This window comes from Leptonychotes weddellii, chromosome 3, assembly GCF_054177405.1.
Source record: "Leptonychotes weddellii isolate Sample4059 chromosome 3, ASM5417740v2, whole genome shotgun sequence".
In the NCBI taxonomy this organism is placed as follows: Eukaryota; Metazoa; Chordata; class Mammalia; order Carnivora; family Phocidae; genus Leptonychotes; species Leptonychotes weddellii.
The window spans coordinates 140,785,494-140,801,458 of NC_138371.1; the positions used below are offsets into that span (position 1 = coordinate 140,785,494).

The following is a 15,965-nucleotide window of genomic DNA, read 5'->3' on the forward strand; positions in this document are numbered from 1 at the left end:
CGGTGACATTCAACATTCAAGTGCCAGTGTTTTTGTACTGTCTTTTGGTCAAGTTTCTTTAAACTTTCAAAGAATCACTTTTAGGCTTACAAAAATAAGTATTTGTCAAAATGTTCAATAAATATTACATAAAACTAGCAGCAAAAAGTATCTAGAAATCTGTCGTGTGCAAATAGTTTTTCTTCCCAACTATTATTCCTGTGGTCCCAAATAAATTTTAGAATCTAGTCCATCTTTTAATTCTTGGATCAGCACACTGAGTACACCATTAAATAGGCATAAAATCCCTCAGAACCCAAGTTTTCCCATGCATGAGTCTGCCTAAGGATCCCTGGAGTCCCCTGAATCAGGAAAGAAAAATGGATTGAAGGAGGAAGTGGAGGGAGAGAGAAACACGATTCAGATTACCATGTTCCAGCTCTCTTTCTGCCGCCATCTTGGTTCCACGTTCCCCTCACAAAATGCCTGGTGAAGCCACAGAAACCGTCCCTGCTACAGAGCAGGAGTTGCCACAGCCCCAGGCTGAGACAGGGTCTGGAACAGAATCTGACAGTGATGACTCAGTACCAGAGCTTGAGGAACAGGATTCCACACAGGCAACCACACAATAGGCCCAGCTGGCAGCAGCCGCTGAAATCAATGAAGAACCAGTCAGTAAGGCAAAACAGAGCCAGAGTGAAAAGAAGGCACAGAAGGCTATGTCCAAACTGGGTCTTCGACAGGTTACAGGGGTTACAAGAGTCACTATCTGGAAATCTAAGAATATCCTCTTTGTCATCACAAAACCAGATGTCTACAAGAGCCGAGCTTCAGATACCTACATAGTTTTTGGGAAGCCAAGATTGAGGATTTATCTCAGCAAGCACAACTAGCAGCTGCTGAGAAATTCAAAGTTCAAGGTGAAGCTGTCTCAAACATTCAAGAAAACACACAGACTCCAACTGTACAAGAGGAGAGTGAAGAGGAAGAGGTTGATGAAACCATTGTAGAGGTTAAGGACATAGAATTGGTCATGTCACAAGCAAATGTGTCAAGAGCAAAGGCAATCTGAGCCTTGAAGAAAAACAGTAATGATATTGTAAATGCTATTATGGAATTAACAATGTAACCATCTGAAAACGAGGACTTTTTTTGGTGTTTCAAAAGAATCACTGCAGCTTGGTTTGAAATTTGTACTGTTTCTATCATTAATAAAATTATGGCTTCTTGTTGGAAAAAAAAAAAAAAAGATTACCGTGTTTCCAGAATTCTTCTTTCTTATCCTGATCTTTTGAACCAACATTTAAGTACTTAAAATTTTTCTGGCATAGGCAAATTCCTTAATAAAATTGGTTTTCTGGTGGGAAATTTGACAGACTCTGGAGCAAGCCTTATATGTTCACTTCCTGTTTCTCTAAATACTGGTTGTTTGAGACTGGGACAGTTCCACTTATTAATTTCAATATGTGCACATTGGAGAAAATAACAGTATCTACCTATAGGGTTGTTATGAAAACTAAACAGACATGTACAAGCATACACATACAATATACACAAATCAGTTTCTGGAAAATATTCAGCATTATGGAAGTATTACTGTTATTACCAAGTTATTTTATTCTCAAAACATACATGGTAATTAGTACCATTTTGTTGCTGTTGTTGCTATTACTTGTGGTTATAATAAGAAAACTGAGTATCAGGGAGATGAAGTACCTGATCCAAATTTAAACAGTCATATAATGTAAAGCCCAAGTTTGAAACCAGAATATTGGAATCTAAAGTCTATGTTCATGAATTTAAGCTATAAAATGATCCCCTGTCATTTGCTATTCTCTAATACAATTCATTTATATGTTTGGTCAAACTACCTTGTGGTATAGGAGTTAACACATTTCACAGGAAGAAGTTTGAGAAAAATATATTTAATGTATTTGTTTTTACTTTAAATATTTAAGAAACAAACAGAGTAAGATAATCTGAGAGACTTTCATAACACAAATTAAAGTTTTAGTTCCTCCACTGTCTTCACATAAGAGACTTTGTACCTCCAAACATTTGCTTCATCTATATTGACTAACCTTCAGCTGAAGTTGTGACTCACTCTCCATAGTATTTCTTACAAAATCAATTGGCACTTTTTTTGGCTTTGCCCCTGACTATGATGCCTAATCAATAAAACTTGTCTTTTTCAAAGAAATTGAACTAAGCCCACTGCACCAAAATTCCTTGAAACTGACTTACTTAATTTGAAAAAGCATAAAATTGGTAATTTTCCCTATCTTCTCTGATCTTATAGCTTGAATTGTTCTCAATGCCTTTATCCAACCCTAATCCATATATTGTTCTTGATGAAGAGAATTACAAATTGTACCATGACTACTGTTTACATATTTAGTCTTTTAGGACAAATTCCCAATCTAGAAAAAAAATCAACTACTGGTGCTACTTTCTGATATGTAAGTGGACATGTAAAAAGTATTCTGAATATATTAAAGAGGATGCATATGAACATACTCATATGTCTTTGGAAAACTATTTAGCTCTGCTACATTTATAAATGTTTACCAACTAAAATAAAACACTGGTAAAGCTGGGGTGGGAAAATAATGGAAGAAAAGCACTAAAGCACTGTTGTAGCATGAAAAAAGTATATGAAAAAACTTACTGTATAGCTATCAGGTAAATCCAATTTTCCTACCCATATATTTGTTAAATCATGTGATGAATTTATGTATGGAGCATTTATTACTAAGCACTACTAAGATTATTAATAATTATAAATAAATATTACATAATAGATTTTCCACAGTAAATGAAAATAATTTTATATAAAATGCATATGGCAAAAATTTGTTTAAAATGAGAATAGGCCCAGCTGGGGGCTATTTAACAATTTAGGTCAATTAAGAATTTATGCTCATTATTTTAAAACTGAGAAAAGCATTTCCTTTTTGTTTGTTTTTCTTCTACCATTCAAACTTAACTGAAAACATGGTGCTATACCTACTCATCACATATACATTTAGTGGTTACAGCAATGAATTTATAAATTGAGAATGAAAGATAGTGAGGTAGAAATCTGGGGGGACTGGCAAATATAATACCCAGAAAAAATGACTATGTAATGGAAATCAGAAGTGTTTCTATGCTACCAGTAAAGAAGTTTAAAAAAAACTTCTTGTGATATTATAAAATAAAAAAAGTCAATTTTTTTCTAAGAAACATTTCTATTTAGGGTTAACCATGTATCTGTCATTGAAGCCTATGCTTAGATCATTCTTTATTCTAGTGTCTTGTCAGATAAATATGAAATGTCCTTAAAAAACAAGTAATTATCCTAGAAATATTATTAATTTTATTTGCTAATGATTTTTTAATAGAAAAATAACATATTGTAGCTTAAGCATAACATTAAAAATTAAAATTTTCATTCCTTTCAGTTCAGGCTTCTGGAAGTCTTTTCTAAGGCTGCACATATAAAAAAAGTTTGGTTTTATTTGAATATTGAAATTAATATAGTATTGGGGCACCTGGGTGGCTCAGTCAGTTAAGCATCTGACTTTGGCTCAGGTCATGACCTCAAGATCCTGGGATCAAGCTCCACATCAGGCGCCACACTCAGCATGGAGTCTGCTTCTCCCTCTCCCTCTGCCCCTTCCCACTCGTGCTCTCTCTCTTTCTCTCAATCTTTCTCAAATAAATAAATATCTTATAAGTAAGTAAGTGAGTAAATAAATAAATAAAATTGGTATAACATCAACAAAATAAAATTCATGTTTTGTTCTTTGGTGAAACAAAATTGCCTCCATTTAATGTCTAAAAATGTGCTAGTCTCTATCAGAGAGAAAATCAGAAAATACACATTAATATACTTTAAGGAAAAGTAGATTATGTACTGCTACAATGAGTGTTTCCACAATGCTGATTAGCTTGTATATAAATGGTGAACAAGGACAAAGTTAAGGTAATGCAAATATCATTTTGGTTCACATACTGTTTGTCCCCATTCATTAATATTTGGCATCATCAAGTAGCAATGAAGAAATGAAGACCAAACCACATACACAAAGGGCATTCATGCCATGTTCTCCTGGAAGCTCTGTTTGGCCTCCTTGGACTTTAGAATGTTTATTCTGAAGATCTGTCTCCTCTTTTGAGTATTTTGCCTTGGTTTCCACAACTTAGCAACCTATATTCTTCATGATAGCCACTTAACTTTTTAAATGTGTAAATTTTATGTTTACCTAATATTTTTGTATCCACTAGAAAGTTAACATGTTTTAACTATGCTAGTATTTCTTTTAGGATAATTATTGTTTTTTTTTAATGTTATGGTTATATAATCACATAGTTTTTGAGTGAACTACTCCAAAATCATTTTAGGCATTAGCTCTGATATTTTTAGACTGTAAATATGCAGAACACAAAATTTTTCAGTAATTTTGTTGTACATTGAGTTGTAGCAGAAATACCTCTATCGGACTTTATAGGATATAGGAGGAGGAGTATTTGTGACTCCACTTTCAACATTATAGTGCTTATTTGTCATTTTTTTTAATGAAGCCACTATATATGTAGTGTAGATAATCCTACATTACCTTCTTCATGGAGCTTATCACATAAGAATTATGGAGTAATTAATTTACATGCTTGCTTATAAAATGTTAACATAGGAATAAATTTAATTAGTCAAGAGCTTTTTAGGTTTTATTTATTCATTCACCCAACAAATATTTATTGAGTCCCATTTCAATATATTACTTCATATGACTGCCTTTCTAAAGGGGCATACTCAGCTCATGTTTGTGGTTTATGAAGTCTGTTTCCTGTGCTGTCGCCATCAGAAGACCCGATCTCTCTCTTCTACACATAAACATATAATCTTAGGATCTAGTTCCAATCACAGTACTTCAAATCCAAGTTCTAATAATATTTAAGACAAACAAATGTTTAGCCAATTAGCTCTTACACAATATTCTGACAAAGCCAGAACTTGTATGAACAATTCTAATTTTGTCTTATCTTCAGGGTATTCCTGCATATAGAAGAATATGCTACTAAAAAAAGTCTTACAGGAGGAGTTAAGATGGCAGAGAAGTATGGGGACCCTGGGCATTCCTTGTCCCTGAACACAGCTGTATTGAGGTCAGATCACTTGGAACATCCAGGAAATTGATCTGAGGACTAGAAAAAGGATCTCCATGGTTGGAAGGAAGCAGCATGGCAGGTGGGAGGTGCATGGAAGTGAATTGGGGGAGAGAAAAAACTGTGGTGCCATTAGGGGAGGGAGCCCTTTCTTTATGGAGAAAAAAGGGAGAGAAAGAGAAAGAGATAGGGGTTGAGAAAGTGCACTGTCAGGCTCACACAAGAGGAAAAAAAAAACAAAAAACACCTCTGGACCATGGACTGGGGAGAAAGGGGTACTGAATGTTGCAAGCTTTTTGCAAAGAACATGTAGAGCTCAAACTCTGAGGTTGTGGAAGTATGCGATTTTTGAAAGAGAGGAGCTGTGTGAGTGCTCCTGGGGAGGAGGGTGTTGACACAGGAGCACACAAAGTGGTGTAGGGATCTCCTGAATAGCACTGAGAGAGAACGTTCCCCTTCCAGGAGTACATTTGGAAGATGGTAAATTGCCTCTCCAAGGACAAAAGACCCTGCAGGGGACAGAAGCATGTGCAAAGGGTGGATAACCTGATTGCTGCTTTTTTCTGTACTACACCATAGAGTCCAGGCACCGTGCAAGCGTGGGACTGTTTTTCTGGGACAAAGGACACCAGACACAGCTGGCAGGGAAGCTCCACTCTAAAGGAGGGAGCATTTCCCCATAGTGCAGGGTCCTTTAAAATTTGGAGTTTTGAATGCCAGCCCACGCTAAAGACAAAATGTAGGAGATCTGTAGCGCAAGGCATGCTGATGGCCCTCACTATTCTGTGAGGGTTTCCTGAACAGTGGGGCTGTGAGATCCCCTGTCTGAGGACAAGAATGGGGTGGCGCCATTTTCTCCCTCACCACCAACATGGTGGTACTGCAGAGAGCAAAGAGAGGCACCCAGTGGAGGCAGGAGCCCCTTACACCAAACCCTATCTCCCTTTGCCTGGCAAGTGCGTATATACTAAGGCAGGTCTGACTTGGAGTCAGTGCAGTAGCAAGCCTCTCCTCCAGAAAAACAGCATTGGCAGTACCCTGCATGCACCAAGCCTTGATCATAGAATGTTTGAAAGTATTGCCTGCAGTTGATCATGGAAATAGGTCTATGCATTATGTTTTTTTTTTTTTTTCTTTTTTTGGAATCAGGCTTATAGTTTTTTGTTTGTTAGTGTTGTTGTTGCTTTTTTCATTTCTCTCTCTCTCGTTTTCTCTGATCAGGCTTCTTTTTTCTTTTTTTCCTTTTTTTTCTTTGGAATCAGGCTTATAGTTTTTGATTGTATATTTGTTGGGAAAGGAATGAATTGGTGATTGGTGATTGATATAGAAGCTTAAACTATGGAAAATAATAAAGCTGAAAAGAAGAGGGAAAAAGAACTTAGATCATGAAGGTAGACTTAGGGAAATCAGTAATTCCATAAAGTGAAATAATATCCATATCATAGGAGTCCCAGAAGAAGAGTGGGAAAGAGGGGTAGAAGGTTTATTTGAACAAATTATAGCTGAGAACTTGCCTAATCTGGGGAAGGAAACCAGCATTCAAGTCCAAGAGGCACAGAGAACTCCCCTCAAAATCAACAAAAATAGGTCAACACCATAATATATCATAGTGAAACTTGCAAAATATGAAGATAAAGAGAATTATGAAAGCAACCAGGAACAAAAGGTCCTTAACCTACAAGGGTAGGTCTTCCCTCTGAGCAGGAAAGAGAGACCAAAAGCAACAAAGACTAGAAAGGAACAGAGACAATTTATAGGAGTAGTGACTTTACAGGTACTACAATGACATTAAATTCATATCTATCAATAATTCCTCTGTAAATGACCTGAAAGCTCCAATCAAAAGGCATAAGGTATCAGACAGATTAAAAACAAAAAACAAAAAAACAAGCCCTATCTATATGCTGCCTAAAAGAGACTCATTATAGACCACCAGATGGAAAGTGAGGGGATGAGGAACCATTCATTGTCCTAATGGACGTCAAAAAAAAGTTGTAATAGCCATACATATATCAGACAAACTAGATTTTAAACCAAAAACTCTAACAAGAGATGAAGAAGGGCATTATATCATGATAAAGGGATCTATCAAACAAGAAGACCTAACAATTGTAAATATTTATGCCCCCAACTTGGGAGTACCCAAATATATAAATCAATTAACAACAAACATAAAGAAACTCATTGATAATAATACAATAATAGTAGGGAACTTAAACACCCCACTTCCAGCAATGGACAGAATATCTAAACAGCAGATCAATAAGGAAACAAGGGCTTTGATTAACACACTACACCAGATGGACTTAATAGATATATTCAGAACATTTCATACTAAACTAGCAGATCACAAACTCTTTGAAAACACATGGAAAATTCTCCAGAATAGATTACATACTGGGTCACAAATCAGGCCTCAACTGCTACAGAAAGATTGAGATCACATCATGCATATTTTCAGACCACAAGGCTATGAAACTTGAAGTCAAGTGCAATAAAAAATTTAGAAAGAACACAAATACATGGAGGTTAAAGAACATCCTACTAAAGAATGAATGGGTTAACCAGGAAATTAAAGGAGAAATAAAAAAAATACACAGAAGCAAATATAAACGAAAACATGACAGTCTAAAACCTTTGGGATAGGGGCGCCTGGGTGGCTCAGTTGGTTAAGCAACTGCCTTCGGCTCAGGTCATGATCCTGGAGTCCCGGGATCGAGTCCCGCATCGGACTCCCTGCTCAGTGGGGAGTCTGCTTCTCCCTCTGATCCTCCCCCTCTCATGCTCTCTGTCTCCCATTCTCTCTCAGATAAATAAATAAAAAAATCTTTTAAAAAAAAATAAAATAAAACCTTTGGGATACCTCAACGGCAGTCCCAAGAGGGAAATATATAGCAATACAGGACTTCATCAAGAAGCAAGGGGAGTTTCAAATACACAACCTAACCTTACACCTAAAGGAGATTGAAAAACACAGCAAATAAAGCCTAAATCCATCAGGAGAAGGGAAATAATAAAGAATACAAATAATTATAAGAGAATATTATGAAAAATTATATGCAAACAAATTAGGCAATCTGAAAGAAATGGATAAATTCCTAGAAACATATAAACTACCAAAACTGAATCAAGAAGAAATAGAAAATCTGAACAGACCTATAACCAGCAAAGAAATTGAATCAGTAATCAAAAATCTCCCAGCAAACAAGGTCCATGGCCAGATGGCTTCCAGGGCAACTCTACCAAACATTTAAAGAAGAGTTAATACCTATTCTTCTCAAATTGTTCCAAAACAATAGAAATGTAAATAAAATTTCCAAACTCATTCTATGAAGACAGGATTACTTTGATTTCAAAATCAGACAAAGACCTCACTTAAAAAGGAGAATTACAGACCAATATCCCAGATGAACATGGATGAAAAAATTCTCAGCAAGATACTAGCTAATTGAGTCTGACAGTATGTTCAAAGAATTATTCACTACAATCAAGTGGGATTTATTCCTGTGCTGCAGGGGTGGCTCAATATCTGCAAATCAATCAATGTGGTATACCACATTAATAAAAGAAAGCCTAAGAACCATGTGATCCTCTCAATAGATGCAGAAGAAGCATTTGAGAAAATATGGCATCCTTTATTGATAAAAATCCTCAAGAAAGTAGGGATAGAAGGAATGTACCATAATATCATAAAATCCGTATATGAAAAACCCACAGTGAATATCAGTCTCAGTGGGGAAAAACTAAGAACTTTTCCCCTAAGGTCAGGAACATGACAGGGATGTCTACACTCATCCCTGTTGTTCAACATAGTACTGGAAGTCCTACCTCAGCAATTGGACAACAAAAAGAAATAAAAGGCCTCCAAAGCAGCAAGAAAGAAGTCAAACTTTCACTATTCACAGACGACATGATACTGTATGTAGAAAACCTAAAAGATGCCACCAAAAAATTTGTCAGAACTGATACACAAATTCAACAAAGCCACAGTATATAAAATCAACATACATAAGTGTGCTGCATTTCCATACACCAGTAATGAAGCAGTAAAAAGAGAAATCAAGGAATCGATCCCATTTACAATTGCACCAAAAACCATAAGACACCTAGAAATAAATTTAAGCAAAGAGGTAAAAGATCTGTACTTCAAAAACTCTAGAACACTTATGAAAGAAACTGAAGACACAAAGAAATGAAAAAAAAATTCTATGCTCATAGATTTGAAGAATAACTATTGTTAAAATGTCTATGCTACCCAAAGCAATCTACATATCCAATGCAATCCCTATCAAAATATCACCAGCATTTTTCACAGAGCTAGAACAAACAATTCCAAAATCTGTATGGAACCACAAAAGACCCTGAATAGCCAAAGCAATGTTGAAAAAGAATATCAAAGTTGGAGGCATCATAATTCTGGACTCAAGCTGTATTACAAAGCTTAGTCATCAACACAGCATGGTACTGGCACAAAAATGGACACATAGGTCAATGGAACACAATAGAGAACCCAGAAATGGACCTACAACTATATGGTCAACTAATCTTCAAACTAATCAACAAAGCAGGGAAGTATATCCAATGGAGAAAAGACAGTCTCTTCAACAAATGGTGTTGAGAAAACTGACAGCAACATGCAGAAGAATGAAGCTGGACCATTTCTTACACCATACACAAAAATAAATTCAAAGTGGATCAAAGACCTAAATATGAGATAGGAAACCATCAAAATCCTAGAGGAGAACATAGGCAGCAATCTCTTTGAACTTGGCCATATCAACTTCTTACTAGACAAGTCACCAGAGGCAAGGGAAACAAAAGCAAAAATGAACTATTGGGACTTCATCAAGATAAAAAGCTTCTGCATAATGAAGGAAACAATCAACAAAACTAAGCAGTCAATGGAATGGGAGAAGATATTTGCAAATGACATGTCAGATAAAGGACTAATATCGAAGATTTATAAAGAACTTATCAAACTGAACACCCCAAAATTTAAAAATCCAGTTAAGAAATAGGCAGAAGACATGAACAGACATTTCTCCAAAGAATTCTCAGCTATGAGAATTCTATGGCTAACATACACATGAAAAAATGCTGATCATTCATCATCAGGGAAATACAAAACAAAACAATGAGATATCACCTCAAGCCAGTATGAGTGACTAGAATTAACAACTCAGGAAACAACGGATGTTGGTGAGGACATAGATAAAGGGGAACCCTCTTACATTGTTGATGGGAATACAAACCGGTGCAGCTGCTCTGGAAAATAGTATGGAGGTTACCCAAAAAGTTAAAACAGAATGATCCTATGAGCCGGCAATTGCACGACTAGGTATTTATCCAAAAAATACAAAAATACTGATTTGAAAGGGCACCTCACCCCAATGTTTATAGCAGCAGTATCAACAATAGCCAAACTATAGAATGAGCCTAAACGTGCATTACTGATGAATGGATAAAGAAGAGGTGGTATATATACACAAGGGAATATTACTCAGCCATCAAAAATAATGAAATCTTGCCATTTATTATGACGTGGACGGAGCTAGAGTATATTATGCTAACTGAAATAAGTCAATCAGAGAAAAACAAATACCATATGATTTCACTCATATATGCAATTTAAGAAACAAAACAGATGAACATAGGGAAATGGAAGGAAAAAATTAAATAAGATAAAAACAGAGAGGGAGGCAAACCATAAGAGACTTAACTATAGGGAACAAACTGAGTGTTGTTGGAGGGAGGTGGGTAGGGGGATGGAGTAAATGGGTGATGGGCATTAAGGAGGGCATTTTTGGAAATGAGTACTGGATGTTATATGCAAGTTATGAATCACTAAATTCTATCCCTGAAACTAATAATACATTCTATGTTAACTAACTTGAATTGAAATAAAATCGTGAAAGGAAAAAAAAAAATAAACAGGTGGGACTACACCAAACTAAAAGCCTTCTGCACAGGAAAAGAAAAAAAAGAAAATAAAATAAAAAGGTAACCCCTGGAATAGAAGTAACATTTGCAAACTACACATTGGATACGTGGTTAATATCCAAAATATACTTAGAAACTCACACAACTCAATAGCAAAAATACAAATAATCAAATTTAAAAATAAGAAAAGGCACTGAATAGACATTTTTTCCACAAAAGATATTCAAGTAGCCAACAGTTACATGACAAGATGCTCAACATCAACAATAATCAGGGAATTACAAATCAAAACGACAATGAGATATTATCTCTACCTGTTAATATGACTATCATCAAAAAGACAAGAGATGGGGCACCTGGGTGGCTCAGCCGGTTAAGTGTCTGTGATCCCAGGGTCCTGCTTTGGGCTTCACACTGCTTCTCTCTCTCCCTCTGACCTCCCCTCACCCCGCTTGTCCACTCAATCTCTCTTTCTCTCTCTCTCTCAAATAAATAAATAAAATCCTAAAAAAAAAAAAAAAAAAGACAAGAGATAACAAATGCCGGCAAGGATGTGGAGAATATAGAGTTTTTGTACTGTTGGAGAATGTAGCGCTACAGCCATTATGGAGGTTCCTCAAAAAATTAAAGATAGAACTACTATATGATCTAGCAATTCCATTTCAGGGCATATAGCCAACTGTAATAAAATCATTATCCTGAATCAAAAAAAAAAATCTTACAAAAGATCAGACTTGTTAATACTTCTTAAGCCTTTGGTAAGTGCTCCATGACTGGAAGAGAATATTCATACGTCCTTCACATGCCAGGATTAATTAGATACAAATAGGAATAAAGTTTTACTAATAAAATTATTTTAATATGATAGCTGCCTTCAACAAATTTTTCTGTATGTTTGGTATTTTTAAACCAACAAAATTATCCTAAAAGAGCATAGGGAAGCACTTGTTGGTAGACTAACCAAACTATTCTGTTAACATTAACATTTTTTTCATAGTTAATATGCATTAATTTTGTATATCAAATCTGTATTTTATAGGTATGTCTATCTTGTTGAATTGAATTGGGCTTCACAGGTCAATTATTTTTACTTTATTTCAACACAGAGGTACACAAAAAAATGACTGTTTCTGTTATACTCAAATGGCTGAACTTCACATCTGAATCCTCTAGACTGTTATTTTAGTTGTGGGAAAACAGTTTTTAAATTGAGCTTTAAAGACTAACATATTTTAAAATATTGCATTTTTTTAGAGTACCGGAGGAAAGGAAGTGGAACAAATTATCCAGTTACCTAAGATTTCAAGTTCATTTTAGGTTCAATCACTGAAGTCAATTGCATTTGGAATTTTTAGATGTAATTTCTTTCTACAAATTTTAGATCCCAGGTGGTATCAAATACAGTATTATAGATCCAAAGCTTTTTGTTATAGAATACTTGCAGCATTAATAGGCTGACACTGTTTGGATAACCTCAATCATTCATAAGCCTTTTAAAATATTTTTTATCATTTCAGTCTAATAAACTAACAGAATTCATTTTTCATGTTACTTGAGTCTTTGAATCTCTTACCAGAATTCTGACATCCATTAGCCATTGTCTGAATTAGGTGACTGCTGTGGTAAAGAATAAGCCACAATAAATTATCTTGTTACAAATATAATATACACAACAGCTGGAATTTTTCTTTCTCTTATTTTCATGCTGACTGACATAAGCTGCTAACTGTAGTTTCCCATTTTCTCAATAAGGTTTTTGGCAGGTTCAGAAAGCTAGGTACTTTGTGAAAAGCTTCTTATGATGCAAAGAAACAGAAACCAACAGGTCTCCTGATTTTAGTTTTCTTTTCTTTTTTTCATTTTGCCCTTGATAATCAAGTCAGTCATTTATTTTAACGTCTGTGTATGATAATTTCTGTGCTTTTGCTTATGCTTCACTTATTTTACTTTTAGAAAATGTCAATAATACAATGGTTTAGTGCTGAAAATGACTTTATATGACTTTAAATGACTTCATATGACACAATATAAAATGTTTTTAAAAAATACTTAAAACATGTAGACTTAAATAAAGCCAAATTAAACACTATTTGAATGATAGAAACAACAGGGAAATCTAAGATGTAAATTATTTATTATTTATCTCTTATTTTAGAACATAGAGAAATTTCTTAAAACCTCTGGAAGATTAATATATATATATATGTATATATATTTGGTTACATCACTATATATATAATTGTTCTTTATCTTTCAGTTAGTACCCCCAAAAAGGGGGCATGATTTCAACATTGTTTATATACTGAATATCTCTTCATGTATGTTTTCTTTCTAAGCAATGCTGTCAAGCAGAAACAAACATGTGTGACCTATTTTAAAGTTATCAGGTGTCCACCATTTGTAGAAATACCAAATTATACAGTAAGTGCAAGTATCATTGCTCCTTCTCCTGTCTCTCCCTCTTGTCTTTCTCTCTCTTCCAATGATGCTGATGATACAATGATCCATGCCTGGAGGGAGTGTCTCACTGACTTAACTAAGAAACATTAGATATAATCAAGCCACAGAAGACTTAAGACTGTCATTCCAGCTTTTCTATGTAATTGATCCCTCTTTACACAATTCAGCCTCAGGAAGAAGCATGACATAAGCAGAGGCAAAAGAAATCTGTAAGGATTATCAACTGTGGGAATTAGATAGTATTTTTTTTTCAAAATTTTCACCAATTATTCGGGGTGAGAAAGGAGTAAAAATAGATATTTTATTCTTAAATGTGTAATGACTAGGAAGGAAACAAAGATGGAAAACAGTCATACTGAATAACACATCAGAAATTGAAAAAACTGAATATCAACCTATTACTTTTTACATTTCTCTATCGATGATTACTTCTCCTTTCCTGTTTGAACTTTAATTTTTGATATGTTATTCATACAATAACTTAACCAAGCTAATTTACACATCATTCCCTCTGAATTATTTTACTACAATTACCTTTATTTATATTATGTTTTATTCTGTATAAAATGTTTCTACTAAAATTATATGTATTTTTAAGAATTCACATTTTAAAATAATTTAATTACATATAAATGTTATACCCGTGTATGTCTGTGTATAGCATTATGTCAGAAGAAAGCTCAGAAGCAGATGACTACTAACAGAACTGAATCTTGTGATTGTTTTGGTCAGTTACTTTGACTAGAGAATGACACAGATTCACCTGTTTTCCAACTTAATTATTCTAGAGTACAGCAGCTAAAAACATATTTCTGAATCTCAAACATTTTTAGTTCTTGACTGCATTAATTTTTGTGTTTATCTGAGTGTTAAGCACTGTGTCAGGTTTTAGGAACACATTAGTGAACAAATGATATGACCCCTGCCTTCAGGTTGCTTCAAACACAGTTGTATGTTCCATTTCATCAACTGCAAAGTCAAACTTGGTTCTATGGCCTCTGACATAATTGAGTTCTATGCTTGTTCCCTTGGAAGAAATATCCAATTAACCCTCATAGAGAGACAGGAAGAGAAATTAACTTAGCTCTTTTTTCACTTTCATCACCATCTGCTTGTTTTCTCTTCCTTTCATATTCTTGCAGGATGTAATAACACACACACACACCCTATTCATGCTATTGCATATTACAAGTAATTTAACAGCTCCTCAAAATACTTCCTTTGTAAGAGACCTAATGATTTCTATCACCCATAATTTATGTGATGACTATTAATAACATTTATTTTTATATGTATGTATACAGACATTATGGTATTCCAATATCCACTAAGGCATACAAATTACTACTATAACTTACACAATACTTGGATAAAAACAAGTTTCTTTGTAATTCACATATTCTTCCTGTATTTTTGCAGTTACACTGGGCTTTTTAAACTCTTTGTAATTTCCAATACACTTAATACTGCATCTTCCAGATGCAGGGTACTCTGCACATGGTTAATTTTTTCTCTTAAATCCATAGTTACACATGAGAATCTGGAGTAGATTGTCTCTATAAATTATTAGCTATGTGCCTTTTTCAAAATTACTTAACCTCTATTATTCAATTTCTTCATCTGTATAGCAGGGTTAATGATAATATTTATCTTACAGAGTTAATGAATCAATCATGTAAAACAGTTATAAATTTTCCTAGTATATAGTAAGTACTAAGTAAGTGCGAGCAACTTATTATTTTTAAGGCCTAACATGTGGCTGCATTATAGTAGGTGTTAGAAATGTTGAGAATAATAAAATGTGACCCCTCTCTTCACTGTAACTATTTACCTTCCAAGGTCCAGAGTAAACGTGTACTTCCTGGTCTATAAAGTTGTTGCTAACATATCAGAAAAGCTAGCTGCCATTGTTCTTTCAACATCAGCATAGCACTTTTTTGTCTTATCTTTGTTGAAATAAGTATCACAACCCAGTATTTTAGACTCTGGGATAGAGACTCAGAAAATATGGTTGAAAATTCTGGTTTTGTTAAACATCTAACTTGTCAAACTTCAAGCTCCTCCCATGTTAAATGAAGATAGCAGTTTTCTCATAGAGTTTCTGAAATAAGTTAATAAAGGCATGACTGTAAAGGACCAAACACATTGTGAACATATATAAATGCCACCTATGCCATTAGAATGATTGATCCTCTCATGTCTCATCATTTCAAGTCTCTGTCATCCAATGGACTGTGGTCAAAAAGATGGCTTTGAGGAATTAAGTCTCTTAGGAAATCTGGGAAATGTTGCGGAGTCCATGACCTACCACAGTTTTAGCCAGTATTATTAGAGTGAGTTTTTCTGAAAGACTCCAGGTGATATGTAAATTATACACGTTGAAATGGATTGTACTGTGTCTTGGCATCCTGTGGTATGTCATAAAACAGATCAAGTTG

At 34.7% G+C, this 15,965-nt stretch overlaps 1 pseudogene; it reads left to right on the plus strand.

The window, feature by feature from the left end:
• Positions 1-398: 398 nt before the first annotated feature.
• Positions 399-1,220, plus strand: LOC102728209 (nascent polypeptide-associated complex subunit alpha pseudogene; annotated as a pseudogene).
• The last annotated feature ends 14,745 nt before the right edge of the window (positions 1,221-15,965 follow it).